We start from the raw sequence: 14,390 nt of genomic DNA, 5'->3' as shown, positions 1-14,390 counted from the left end.
ACAGCGCGCGCCGATGTCATCAGGAAGCGCTGGGACGCCTGGAAGCCATTTGTTTCCAGGCGTCCCAGCAAGGAGCAGGTAAGTTTTGTGCTCCGGTGGGGCCTCGGGGGGGATTTTCTAAGTATTGAGGCATCGGGGGAGAGGAAAGAGTATTTCCTCTCCCCTGATGTCTCAATACAGGGCATTCCTGCAGCATGATCGCGCACAGCGTCGTGATTGTGCTGCAGGAATGCCACCACTAGGCACCAGGGATGTTTCATTGTAGTAAAGGAAGCGACCCCTTGGGCAAGGGTCGCTTCCTGGGGCCCCATAATGCATGCAAGACTTATCGGTTTTATTTTTTCGCCGTTTCTGCTCCCAGGGGGGGGCAGAAAAGCCCACTAGACACCAGGGATCTAATTATTATTGTAGGAAGCGACCCCTTGGGCAAGGGTCGCTTCCTTGGCCCCCTAATTTATTTGAAGACTTTTCTGCCCCCTCTGGGGGCAGATCGGTTTTATTTTTTCGCCGTTTCCGCTCCCAGGGGGGGCAGAAAAGCCCACTAGACACCAGGGAATTAGTTGAAATAAAAATAGAAGTGACCCCCTCGCTTCCAGGGTGCAATTTTTTTATAATATGTATTTGGCTCACCCGCCCCGGGACTGAGTAGCCTTTTTTTTCCTGCTGTTTTCTGCCCCACCTGGCACACAACCCGATTGACCATTTGGGTAGTGACATAGCATGTTATAATGTTTATTGTTATATTTTTTGTGAATTGCAATTGTAATGTTTTTTTTTTTAACTTTTTTGTTCTAGGTGAAGGCTTTTGCTCTTTTCAGTTTGCCGTTTTGTTAGTGTTGGTTCTGCTGTTTGATTAGTTTGGCAAGAGACTTTTTTTAGTTCAATGTAAATGTGTTTGATTTCTCTGCATGAATTTGTTTTACAAATGGTGTAATAATAGCAGTATGTTTGGTTTTTGAGTGTCAAAAACTTTTTGCATTGGTGCTCGATGTGTATTTTGTTGTCTTGTGAGTAATTTGGTTTTTTTTCTTCTTTCTAGTTGGATATCGTTGGTTTTTGCTGTGTCACTGCAGAGTTGGGTTCTGGTGAGTGCAGCTGTCTCTTGTAATTTAATTGTATAGTTTTTGAGTACATTGATCTTTGTGATAAAGGTACACATTTCTTTACTTACTTGGTTTGCACATTGTTGGTTGTTGTTGACTGGTTTGTGCAGTCTTCTATCTTAGTAAGTATAATGGCTAGCCGCAGGGTTACTGCTCAGCAGGTTGTTGGTTTGCTGTTTGAGTCTTCCTCTGACCATGGTTCAGAGACTGACTCTGCATCTGAGGGAGAGGAGGCAGGGGACGATTCTGGCAGTGAGTTGTCTCTCCGTATGGAGTCATCGGATGATGAAGATACTCTTAGTGCGGATGAAGTGCCTGTGTTAGAGGAGGAGACTGATGTGCCGATAGTGCGGCAAGAGGCATCTGGGCTGCAGCCTGGGGCTGCAAGGCTTCCCATTGGTGTAGTGCGGCAAGAGGCATCTGGGCTGCAGGCTGGGGCTGCAAGGCTTCCCTTTGAAAGTGATGAGCTCTGGGTTGCCCCTGGCATGGTTCAGCCGGCATTGCCAGAGTTTACTGGTGTTCCAGGGTCTAGAGTGAATACTGAAAACTTTTTGCCGGTAAATTTTTTTCAGTTGTTTATGGACGATGTATTTTTGGCAGAGATTGTTGAGCAGACTAATTTGTATGCCAAACAGTTTTTGAGGGACAACAGTGCCAGTCTTAAGCCATACTCTAGAGCTACCCGGTGGACTCCCACAAATGTTGAAGAGATGAAGAAGTTCTTGGGTTTAACTTTTTTGATGGGCTTGCTAAGGAAGCCATCAATGTCTTCATATTGGTCTAGCAGTCCCTTGATGGCAACGTCTATTTTTCCGGCAGTCATGACTCATGACAGGTATTTGCTTCTGCTTCGGATGATGCATTTTGTTGATAATGGTTTAGCGTTGCCACGAGATCACCCTGAGTGTGACCGTCTTTTTAAGATTAGGCCTGTCCTTGATCACTTTGTTGATCGATTTTCTGAGATTTATGCCCCTGGGAAAGAAATTGTAGTGGATGAGTCTTTGGTTGGTTTTTAGGCAATACATTCCTAGTAAGAGGGCACGCTATGGAATAAAGCTGTATATGCTGTGTGACAGTAGGACTGGATATGTCTCTAATTTCAGGGTGTACACCGGTAAGGAATCTAGGATTAACCTCCCTGGTTGTCCATCCACTTTTGGAGTGACTGAGAAACTTGTTTGGGAACTTGGTAGAGGATTTTTTAACAAAGGCCACCATTTATATGTAGATAACTTCTACACTGGTGTGCGGTTGTTCAGGGAATTGGCCAAAGTAGACACTCTTGCTTGTGGCACAATCCGCTCTAACCGTAAAGGTTTCCCGAAAGAACTTGTTTGTCAAAAGCTTGTGCGGGGACAGTGCAGTGCGTTGCGTTGCCAGGAGCTTCTTGCTGTGAAGTTTTCAGACAGGAGAGATGTCTACATGCTGACTACCATCCATGATGAAAGCACTGCACCTGTGACTGTTTGGGGTCAGGTCGCTGAAGCGCGCAAACCTGTGTGCATTTTAGACTATAATAGGCACATGGGTGGTGTTGACAGAGTAGATCAGAGGTTGGAACCTTACACTGCTCTTCGTAAGGCTTACATTTGGTACAAGAAGTTGGCTATCTATCTTTTCCACTTGGCAATGTTTAATGCTTTTGTTGTGTTCCAGGATTCTCGCCCTGAGTCAAAGATGACTTTTGCTAAGTTTCAGGAGTCTGTAATAGGCAGCCTTGTTGTAGTGGAACAGGCAAGTGTTCCTAGAGTTGGAGTGGTGGAGGATGTTGCTAGATTGAAAGATCGCCACTTTCCAGATCACATTCCTCCCACACCCTCAAAAGATTTTCCCAGTAGGAGATGTAGAGTCTGTTGGCGAAGAGGTACGCGGAAGGAGAGTCGTATGTACTGCCCCGACTGACCTTCTCATCCTGTACTGTGTCTTCCTGCTTGTTTTAGAGCGTACCACACGCGAAAGAATTATTGGGAGCATTCATGAGTGGTAAAGTGAACTGCCTGGTCTGTATTCTTTGGATAATTTGAATCTGTTTCAAGGTTGGTGTTAGTGCAATGTATTTAGTTGCTGATTTTCTGTTAGAAGATTTGTATCTAGTTGCGATTTGTTTGTGTTTTTATTTTTTTCTGAAAAAATCCTAAATGTGATGGCGGTGTGTGTAGGCTTGCGCTTGGCTGTTGGTGTGTGTGGACTGGCACTTGGTTGGTGGTGTGCGTGGAATGGTGCTTGGCTGGCGGTGAGCGTGGACTGGCGGTGTGCATGGACTGGAGCTTGGCTGGCGGTGTGCGTGGACTGGAGCTTGGCTGGCGGTGTGCGTGGAATGGTGCTTGGCTGGCGGTGTGCGTGGACTGGTACTTGGCTGGCGGTGTGCGTGGACTGGTGGTGTGTGCGGACTGGTGCTTGGCTGGTGGTGTCCGTGGACTGGAGCTTGGCTGGTTGTGTGCGAGGACTGGAGCTTGGCAGGCGGTGTGCGTGGAATGGTGCTTGGCTGGCGGTGTGCGTGGACTGGAGCTTGGCTGGTGGTGTGCGTGGACTGGAGCTTGGCTGGCGGTGTGCGTGGAATGGTGCTTGGCTGGCGGTGTGCGTGGACTGGTACTTGGCTGGCGGTGTGTATGGACTGGTGGTGTGTGCGGACTGGTGCTTGGCTGGAGGTGTCCGTGGACTGGAGCTTGGCTGGCGGTGTGCGTGGATTGGCGATTGGCTGCCAGTGTGCCTGGACTGGCGATTGGCTGCCAGTGTGCCTGGACTGGCGCTCTGCTAGCGGTGTGTGTGGACTGGCGCTCTGCTAGCGGTGTGTGTGGACTGGAGCTCGGCTGGCTGTGTGTGAGTAGTGACTTTCTGCTGGTCACTACACACACTGCTAGCTGAGTGCCACTCCACGCAATCCATCAGCATGTGTAGTTGCTGTGTCTGGATTGTGGGCGTGTGAAAGTGATTGGCCCTTGAATGGCGCTGTGTGCTGGTGTGAGTTTTGTTATGTGATGGGCCCGCGGCTGGCGGTGTGAATGGTTTTGTATGTCTCACACGTGTGAAAGGTGTATGAATGGCCTGTAAAGAGGTTGGTGCCTTGTCGTGGCTTTACAGCCCACGAGCTGTGAGTCAATGGTTCAGTTTCTCGCCCTTTCAATTATTACCAGTGCATTTCATGTTTTGTGTAATCACTTGCTAATACAATTGTATCTACTGAACCATCACTCACCCTCGTGCCAAATCCAACCAGTATGTGTGTGTGCTTGCGGATTAGATGGCTGTGCAGTAATATTTGTCTTTCTGAAGCAGGGTGTACCTTGTCCCTTTTTGGTGAATTTTGTACTGTGTTGCTTTTGTACCTGGTGGTGCGAATGGTCTTGTTTGCATCACGTATGAAAGGTGTGTGAATGGCCTGTAAAGTGGTTGGTGACTTGACGTGGCTTCACAGCTCACGAGCTGCGAGTCATTGGTTTGTTTTTTTGTGAATTTAATTATTGACAGTGCATTTCATTTTTGTGAAATCTCTAGTTAATAAAATGTAATACACTGAACCATGACTCGCCCTCGTGCCAAATCCAACCAGTATGTGTGTGTGTTTGAGGAATAGATGGTTGTGCAGCAATCTTTGTCTTTAGTTTCTCTGCCAAGGTACACTTTCCATGTAAGAATAACCCACCAACTGTAGATATTGTCGAAAACCCATGGGAGTTCATGGTGATGTCTCTGTTGTGAATTCAAAAAGTTTTTTTTATCCCCAATGTCCTGCAAACCTCAAAATGTCTGCCACATTTTCTTTGCAATTTTACTCCAAAATTCTCACGCTGTAGGAACAATAGTTAATCTGGTTTTGCAAGGGGGGTCACTTTGGTTTTTTGCCCGGTGCTCAGCGGCCATCTAGGCAAACCTACCAAACCCACACATTTCTGAAAACTAGACACCCGGCGGCTTCCAGGGAGGTATGGCTTGTGTGGATCCCCCAACGTTTCCTTACCCAGAATCCCCTGCAAACCTCAATTTTAGCTGAAAAAAATCACTTTTTTCACACATTTTGGGGTGGAAAAGTTGTGGCATCACCGGGCTCACACAAATTTACCACCACCCAGCGTTCCCCCAGGTCTCCCGGTAAAAATGGTGCCTCACTTGTGTGGGAGGCCCAAGTACCCGCGGCAGGCAAGGGCCCAAAACATAGTGAGGTGACATCAAAATGGCCTATCGCAAAACCACCTGGTTTTGCAAGGGGGTCATTTTGGTTTTTGACCCAGTGCTCGGCGGCCATCTAGGGAAACCTACCAAACCCACACATTTCTGAGAACTAGACACCCGGCGGCTTCCAGGGAGGTATGGCTTGCGTGGATCCCCCAACGTTTCCTTACCCAGAATCCCCTGCAAACCTAAATTTTAGCTGAAAAAAAATCACTTTTTTCACACATTTTGGGGTGGGAAAGTTGTGGCATCACCGGGCTCACACAAATTTACCACCACCCAGCGTTCCCCCAGGTCTACCGGTAAAAATGGTGCCTCGCTTGTGTGGGAGGCCCAAGTTCCCGCGGCAGGCAAGGGCCCAAAACGTAGTGAGGTGACATCAAAATGGCCTATCGCAAAACCACCTGGTTTTGCAAGGGGGGTCACTTTGGTTTTTGACCCGGTGCTCGGCGGCCATCTAGGGAAACCTACCAAACCCACACATTTCTGAAAACTAGACACCCGGCGGCTTCCAGGGAGGTATGGCTTGCGTGGATCCCCCAACGTTTCCTTACCCAGAATCCCCTGCAAACCTCAATTTTAGCTGAAAAAATCACTTTTTTCAAACATTTTGGGGTGGGAAAGTTGTGGCATCACCGGGCTCACACAAATTTACCACCACCCAGCGTTCCCCCAGGTCTCCCGGTAAAAATGGTGCCTCACTTGTGTGGGAGGCCCAAGTACCCGCGGCAGGCAAGGGCCCAAAACGTAGTGAGGTGACATCAAAATGGCCTATCGCAAAACCACCTGGTTTTGCAAGGGGGGTCACTTTGGTTTTTGACCCGGTGCTCGGCGGCCATCTAGGGAAACCTACCAAACCCACACATTTCTGAAAACTAGACACCCGGCGGCTTCCAGGGAGGTATGGCTTGCGTGGATTCCCCAACGTTTCCTTACCCAGAATCCCCTGCAAACCTCAATTTTAGCTGAAAAAAATCACTTTTTTCACACATTTTGGGGTGGGAAAGTTGTGGCATCAACGGGCTCACACAAATTTACCACCACCCAGCTTTCCCCCAGGTCTCCCGGTAAAAATGGTGCCTCACTTGTGTGGGAGGCCCAAGTACCCGCGGCAGGCAAGGGCCCAAAACGTAGTGAGGCGACATTTGGGATAGGCAATGTTGATGTCGCCTCAATACGTTTTGGGCCCTTGCCTGCCGCGGGTACTTGGGCCTCCCACACAAGTGAGGCACCATTTTTACCGGGAGACCTGGGGGAACGCTGGGTGGTGGTAAATTTGTGTGAGCCCGGTGATGCCACAACTTTCCCACCCCAAAATGTGTAAAAAAAGTGATTTTTTCAGAAAAAAATTGAGGTTTGCAGGGGATTCTGGGTAAGGAAACGTTGGGGGATCCACGCAAGCCATACCTCCCTGGAAGCCGCCGGGTGTCTAGTTTTCAGAAATGTATAGGTTTGCTAGGTTTCCCTAGGTGCCGGCAGGACTAGGGTTCAAAAACTACAACTAGTCACTTTGCCAAAAAAGGGTCATTTTTCACTGCAAAATTGAGGTGTGACCACGTTGCGTTTTGCGCCGTTTCCTGTCGCGGCCACTATGCCGACCCGCACAAGTGAGGTACCATTTTTCTCGTAAGACTTTGGGGAACGCGGGGTGGGTGGAAATTTGTGGATGCACGCAGATTCCAGAACTTTCCATCACAGAAATGTGGGGAAAATGTGTTTTTTTTGTCAATTTTTTACGTTTGCAAGGGATCCTGGGTAACAAACCATGGTGGGAGGCAGTCAAGTCACCCCATCCTGGATTCCCCTGGGTGTCTAGTTTTCAAAAATGTATAGGTTTGCTAGGTTTCCCTAGGTGCCGGCAGGGCTAGGCTTCAAAAACTACAGCTAGTCACTTTGCCAAAAAAGGGTCATTTTTCACTGCAAAATTGAGGTGTGACCACGTTGCGTTTTGCGCCGTTTCCTGTCGCGGGCACTATGCCGACCCGCACAAGTGAGGTACCATTTTTCTCGTAGGACTTTGGGGAACGCGGGGTGGGTGGAAATTTGTGGATCCACGCAGATTCCAGAACTTTCCATCACAGAAATATGTGGAAAATGTGTTTTTTTTGTCAATTTTTTACGTTTGCAAGGGATTCTGAATAACAAACCATGGTGGGAGGCAGTCAAGTCACCCCATCCTGGATTCCCCTGGGTGTCTAGTTTTCAAAAATGTATAGGTTTGCTAGGTTTCCCTAGGTGCCGGCAGGGCTAGGGTTAAAAAACTACAGCTAGTCACTTTGCCAAAAAAGGGTCATTTTTCACTGCAAAATTGAGGTGTGACCACATTGCGTTTTGCGCCGTTTCCTGTCGCGGGCACTATGCCGACCCGCACAAGTGAGGTACCATTTTTCTCGTAGGACTTTGGGGAACGCGGGGTGGGTGGAAATTTGTGGATCCACGCAGATTCCAGAACTTTCCATCACAGAAATATGTGGAAAATGTGTTTTTTTTGTCAATTTTTTACGTTTGCAAGGGATTCTGAATAACAAACCATGGTGGGAGGCAGTCAAGTCACCCCATCCTGGATTCCCCTGGGTGTCTAGTTTTCAAAAATGTATAGGTTTGCTAGGTTTCCCTAGGTGCCGGCAGGGCTAGGGTTAAAAAACTACAGCTAGTCACTTTGCCAAAAAAGGGTCATTTTTCACTGCAAAATTGAGGTGTGACCACATTGCGTTTTGCGCCGTTTCCTGTCGCGGGCACTATGCCGACCCGCACAAGTGAGGTACCATTTTTATCGGGAGACTTAGGGTAGTTCAGATTTTTAAAGCAACTGTTATTACCTATTGATTTTTGATGCATTTCTCCCTTCCAAATAAAAGACATTGTGTAAAAAAAAAGTCATTTTGAAAAATGACCAATAATTGTCATGCAAGTATGAGTATTCCCAATTTCGAAAATGTCCAAAATAAGCACTGTTTCTAAACTCTGTAATTTGTTCCCATTTCAGAAATACATTGTTGTCTTTCATACCGATTTTTCCATGTATACATTTTCCCACAATAATTGCTATATACCCGGAACAAAAAAAAAACCATTACAAAATGCTGCTCAGTTTTTTACTCTGGGTTCGTTGGGCTCTTGGTAAACCTACAAGTCATATATATCCCCACAACCAGGAAGGTCCACCGGATGTAACGGTATATTGCTTTCAAAGAGATGTCATAATTCGAAGAAGTTACAGGTGAAAACGTTGACTCAAAAGGCTGCTTTTTTCAACAAATGTTTAATTTTTCCTATATTTACCTGTTAGTTTCTATAAAGAAACCTTGATGGATCTACACAAATGACCCCTTGCTGAATTCAGAATTTTGTCTACTTTTCAAAAATGTATAGCTTTCCAGGATCCATTATTGCTTTTCTACCCATTTTTACCATTATCTGGAAGGAGGTTGAAAGCACAAAAAATAGCAAAAATAGGGTATGTCCCAGAAAAATGTCAAAACTGTGTAAAAAATGTTGGATTTCTGCCAAAAATCTGTCGTTCCCTAAAAGCTGGAGAAATTGTGATTTCAGCCCCACAAACCCTTTTTTGATATCATTTGCAGAGAAAAACCCAGACGCTTTCATTTGCAGCCACTTTTCCCCATTTTTCACAAAAAAAACAAAATTTTGCTGTATTTTGACTAATTTCTGGGAACCCTCTAAGAGAATCCACAAACCCTGGGTACCTTTAGAATCCCCACATGATGTTGGAAGAAAAGGACGCAAATTTAGCGTGGATACCTAATGTGGTCAAAAAGTTACAGGGGCCTAAGCGCACACTACCCCAAATAGCCCAAAAAAGGCTTAGCACAGGAGGGGAAAAGGCCTAGCAGCGAAGGCCTTTTCCCCTCCTGTGCTAAAGTATGATGCTTTAAGTAAGAAAGAGCAGAGGAATCTGTCACATGTCAAACATGATTCTGTACTAGAAGGGGAAATGTGACAGAGGATGAAAGTGATGTGTCTGATACATGTGACCCAAGAATAAGCGCAAAGAAGGATGAATAAGGGAAAGAAAACCGAAGGAATGTTTTAGCAGAACTCAGATAGTTAAACAGAGGCAAGACTGAAACAAAGAGAAGAAGAGGAAGACAAAGAGGTGGAGGAGGAAGAGGCATAGGAGACAAAAGACCAAAAGAAGGTAGAACCAACTGAATAGGCCCAGTGATTTGGAGACAAGGAGCAACAAGGCAAGAAATAATGGCTAGCATGGATCCGACTGCAATTCATTTATCAGAAAGAACACTTCATGAGACTGAACTTAAGTTGTTAAATTTGGGTCTTTCTTTCTGCCCGAGGAACACTGGAGAGGATACGCAAACATGTATAGATTTATTTAAATATATTCATAAGCTGAAACTTAAGACATTCTTTGCCTTATGACCCATGGACTGTCAGCGGGCTCAATTATGACCCTCAATTACAGCGTCTTGGCCACCTCTGCCTTGATGCTGGCTTTGACATGGTCAGGCAACCTGTACAGTTTATTCTTGACAGGTCGGCTGTCACCAGTGCCAATGTCATGTACACACCAATCAGTGCTCTCTGGGGTCAAAGAGAACAGACCAGCAAACTGCCCCATCACCTGCTTGCAGTCTCTGTGCTGCTGGTCTGTCAACTAGGGAGAGAGACTACTCCCTCCACTGACCTATCGTGCATATTGTTAGATAGGAGGCTGACATTGGCTCAACTTGGTCATGTCTGCCCAGTTTTGGTGGGGTTTCAACCTATTTACATGCAGAACTCGGTGGGGGTTCATGAGGGTGTTATGGTCTACTAGGTAGGTAACCTCATCCTTCTTCTCTAGGATTGTATAGGGCCCAGTCCACTTGTCCTGGAGGTCCCTGGGAGCCACAGGCTTCAATACCCACACCATTTGTCCTGGAGTGTACAAAAAGCATAGTAGCCGTTTGGTCATACCAGTGCTTCATGAGCTCCTGGCTTGCCTTCAGTTTCCTGCTTGCCTCGTAAATGTACTCTGCCATGTGAGATCTTAGACCTAACACATAGTCCAGCACATTGTCCTTGGCTACCTTGAGAGGCTTTTCACAAGACTCTCTCACCAGACACAATGGCCCTCTTACAGGGAGCAAAACAGCAGCTCTTATGGGACCTCCCTGCAGTCAAACAGTAGGCATTGGAGGAGAACATCCCATCTCCTCCTGAGTTTGTCAGACCACCCAATGATCATTCCCTTCAGTTCTACAGACAAAGGCTGTAATATGGTGGTCTTACTCAAGGTTATGTATCTCAATGAGACTTATCTTCAACTTGCTGACTCTACATGCTATTCCATCTCGTCCAAAAGCATCGTACAATCATGCGTGCACCATATTCAAGGACATGCTCATTGAATGACGGGATGGGGTTTGTTGAGCCATGGGAAATAGATTTTGTGAGATTCTACCACCTCATCTTACCTGTAATGTACCTTCTTCCTAATGGGCCCGAGGTTAAGGATATTCCTCCTGGCACACCGATAATTTCCCCTCTGAAAACATTTCTAGAAAGCGCATCTAGATACACCGATTTATTTTTGCATCCATAGTTATAAAGTTTACCCTCCTATGTTAAGGATAGTCAAATCTGGGATATGAAGAATGTGGCATACACTAAACACGTGGTGACTTGGTAGAGAAACATAGATGACCTCTTTGTAATCTGGGAGGGTGAAACATCAATAGCTGAACAATTTATTGAAATTTTGAACCTTAATACTCATAACTTGCATCTCATCAGCACCATAAGCAGCAATTACATTTCTTAACATTAGAATCACTATTGTGGATAACCATCTCACCACATGCTTGTTACAAAAGGAAAAAGCTGAAACAGTGTGCTCCATGCAGAGAGTAGCCACCCTTATAGACTCAAATTGAGTATCCGATACGGTGGCCTGCTGCATAAAATAATATCCAGTGAACCAGGAGTCTTTTTAAGACAAACGCAAAGGATGGCAGGCCAATTCTGGCAAAGAGGAAGTCCACACAGGGTGTTGAAATGTGCTAAGCACAAAGTCATTTTGAAAGAAAGGATAAACCTTGTCCATCGAATCCCTTCCTCTAACATGCCTGATAAAGATATCCGGTTGATAACTATGTTTAATGAACAATCTCCTCTTCTGAATAAACTTATGAAAAGACATATCTTATGCTCAGATCATGCAACTGGCATAATTGTAGATAACAGTCCAAGCATAAAATATTTAAAGAATTTTTCTGTAAGTGACTGGTTGATGAAAATTACATTTATTGGAAGGCTAGGGAAATACCTCTACTATGATAGTTTTTTTCCATGCAGAAAATATAAGGCATGTAGGAATAGCCAGAATATGGTGAAAGAATAGTACTCTCCACATTCACCAAATCCAGTACTGATAGGAACTCCTTACATGTAACTTCGACTATTGCATATATGTGCTTACAGGTCCCTGCTAGGTCAGATATAGGGGGGGATCATCATGTTTTCTGCCAAGAAAAGTGTTCTAGAAAATACATGTGCTATAGCTACCAAAAACTCTACATATTCTGTGGCAAGGCACTTTCAGACCAAATATGACTATAATGGCAATATTTTACAGTGTAAAGGCATCAACAGGGTGGGGGGGGAAGTTAGAGGTGGGAATAACATTCTGAGACTACGACGCCTGGAATCCAGGAATATCAATAGTCTGAAAATCCGCCTGGGTTCCTGAAAATTAGGAGATGCTCAGTGACTTTTACTTGGCCTGCTTTTCATAATATGCTTCTTTATTTCAAAAGCTATATATATATCTTTGTGATCTGTTTTTCCGCCGGTCTCTTTTTATTGATCTGGATTGCAAACTTTTTTTTTCATTTTTTGGTTTTTTTAACAGATTTTACAGTTATATCTACAGTCAGATTCACTTGTTCTTTGGGGTAATTTTTGTTATCAATATAGTTAGATGCCGACTTAAGCTGAGTACAGTTGGATAAGAAGTCATTGAGCAATCGTTTTGGGGTGTATTTGTCCTCTCTGGATTAGATCATTGTGATTTATTTTACTGAACATAATTTGTGCTTTCTTACATGTTCCTGTGTAGTCCTATTTTTATCCCATTTTCTTTCTCTTCATGTAGTTTTATTAGCCATTATGGGATACTGTCCATGTGAGTACTGTATAGACAAATGGTTATGCCCACTTGGACAAAATGAGTTTGTGATCCTGTATGGTCTACGGTCTATCTTACATTTCGGTTTTTTTCATGCCTATTTTGTATGCTGAGGCAAATATGTTGTAGTGGCAGGTGTATATGGCCCACTAGGGTATAATATGTTCAATTCCTAGGCATTTATATACAGGTTATGAGACTTCTGCAAATTATGTTTCAGAATGGTGGCCCTAGAATGAGTATTATTTTGCCTCGTATTTTATCTCATTTTGGTTATTCTATGTATTATCATACATATGATGGTAGTTTTTTCTCTAAGGGGAACACATCAAGATTATACACATGCATATATTTTTTTGTTCATTCTATTACAAGATGGCACTCTTTCCTGTATACAGCTCTTTATACTTTATATATTATGGTTATGCGTGGCAATGAGGGGTGTATGTACTCACCCATGAGAGAGGCGTAAAGCCAAAATGCTTTGGGGCATAGAAATTTCATGCACTGAATTAAATCTGCAGACTTCACTTTCCTGTGTGTGTATCTATCTATCTATCTATCTATCTATCTATCTATCTATCTATCTATCTATCTATCTATCTATCTATCTATCTATCTATCTATCTCTCTATCTATCTATCTACCTTCTTGACTAAGTCTTAAGTTACATTTTGTAGTGCCAGAAGAGCATCCCACTCATGTGAACTTGGAGAAGACAAAGGGCACTAATGTGGCAAAGTTGCAAAATTGTGGGAAATTCACATAATTCCACGGAGACTCATTAGGTTTTTGCACCCAATTAGGGGATGGATGAGGTAAAATGATGGGGTAGTAAAAGTGGTGAGTGGAGTTAAAGATCGCAGTCCACTCATATATTACAGGATATAGTGTGTGGCTTGTGACAGAGTATATATTGAACAGAGATTTCAGCTTGGAGGAGGATATGGAGCAAATCACTAATAAAATGGTTGTGGACCAAACATTGGATTTCCTGAAGTCAGGCAATGACGAGCGGCGACTACCCTGGGCGTCCTGGTTGTCACTTATTCTGGTCATTGTTTCATAGTCTTTGTTTATTCAAACTGAGTTTCTATAGATATAATTTTAAATTGTAATTATATTGTATCAAATATCAGCACAATAATGTGAACGTTACTTTACAAAAGGTAATGAACACAGCTTGAGTTCAAAGTATGGAAAAGGAGGACAATTACCCAGAGAGTGAAGAGACACAAAAGGAAGGGGTTGTTATGATTTTAAGATTAGGAATAATGAAAAAAAAGAAGGGTACAAATAGCGTAAATGACAGAACACAAACGTTTGTGGAGATGGATCTACTATTTAATTAGCCCTTTAAAAAGCTGTTAAAGTCCTTGATGTAAAGAATCAATCTCAGGCTCACATTTTTCCAGGAGTTAGGTTTACTAAAAGACAATCCGATGCAGCTAGGACATCATGTTCCAAGGGTACTAGCAAGTTACAGCACTGTAACAAACAGGGTTAAGGCTTTCCATTGCTGTGCGCTGCGCTGTGGCATTTAGGCGCTGTGCTATATTTTAAAAATACCCCGTTTTTGTCTTCTTAGTTAAATTTATTTTAAACACTTCCCCTGTTTTAAAAATCACTGTCACTTACTTGCACCATAATTGTGCCCTTCACCGCGGCTTCAGCGGGTCCTTCCTAGCGCGTTTCGCGCTTTCTGGGAATATCGGCGCCATCTTGGGGGTAGGTAGGGGACGCTGACAGGACGCCAGTCCAGGTAGCGCTCTAGCAGTCAGGCTGACTCGCTAGAGCCCAATATAGGCTTAACATGCAGGCGCGCAGCGTGTTCGTGCGGCGTGTGCGCGCGGCGTGTGTGCCGCAGTAACGCCGGAGTCACACCAGAGTCCAGCCCATCTGCGCCCGTCCGCGCTAAGGACGGGCTGGATGGCTGGGAGACTGGACATACCGATGGTGAGTAC

The 14,390-nt window shown here is 44.7% G+C and overlaps 1 protein-coding gene across 2 annotated transcripts in view; it reads right to left on the bottom strand.

The window, feature by feature from the left end:
* HPS1 (HPS1 biogenesis of lysosomal organelles complex 3 subunit 1) overlaps window positions 1-14,390 on the bottom strand; it is a 365,168-nt gene that overhangs the window by 178,646 nt on the left and 172,132 nt on the right. The gene's annotated exons all lie outside the window — the stretch shown is intronic.

The sequence above is a fragment of the Triturus cristatus genome, chromosome 1_2 (genome assembly GCF_964204655.1).
Source record: "Triturus cristatus chromosome 1_2, aTriCri1.1, whole genome shotgun sequence".
Lineage (NCBI taxonomy): Eukaryota > Metazoa > Chordata > Amphibia > Caudata > Salamandridae > Triturus > Triturus cristatus.
The sequence above is the reverse complement of the archived record's forward strand: the minus strand, read 5'-3'. Positions and strand labels throughout refer to the sequence as shown.